Genomic DNA, 735 nt, shown 5'->3' on the forward strand with positions numbered 1-735 from the left:
TAACTATGAGGCCCTTGTAGGGAGTCCTGTCTGCAAGAAAACAATGGTTCAACCCTCCACTACACAGTGCCATTTAGCTGCATTATCTTGGTCAGGGGACTTCTCCATTGCCACCACTGTGGTCATGGTATTTCCCCTGCCAGGTAAACATGCAAGATACTAATTGAAAGTAAAAAACCCCTCAAGATTTACCATGCAGTTCATTGGGCTGGGCTCCAGCAGAGTCAGCAGCTTTTCAAGCCATGGTGACCCCACAGATCAGCACTGCTCAATAGGGCTGTGCGAAGCTTCAGTTGCTGATTCGATTCGACAGAGATTCAGCCTGATTCAGCAACCGAATCTCTGAATCCGCACTGAATCAAGAGACCCTATAATCTCTCTGAATTGAATTGAAACTCTCCAAATCGATTCGGATAGATTTGATGATTCGGACATAGACACAGCTTTAAACGTTTTTTCTACATACCTCAAGGTACCAGGCGGCTCATGAATGCTGAGATGCTGGGGCAGATGGAGTGTTCCATGGGAACACAGGGGGTGGTCCCCAGCAGGCTCAGCAGCGGACCCAGAAGTGGATCAGAAGCACTTGCGGTCCACTTCTGGGTCCGCCAGGGAGCATGCAGGGGTCTCCTTCCACTGCTCCCTGGCTTGGCAATTGGTGCCTCCTGGGTCTGGGGGGCCACCCGGGGTCCCCCTGCAGCCAATGGCCAAGCTGGGGGCAGGGGGGGGGGGGGC

This window comes from Alligator sinensis, unplaced genomic scaffold (assembly GCF_000455745.1).
Source record: "Alligator sinensis unplaced genomic scaffold, ASM45574v1 scaffold1139_1, whole genome shotgun sequence".
NCBI lineage: Eukaryota > Metazoa > Chordata > Crocodylia > Alligatoridae > Alligator > Alligator sinensis.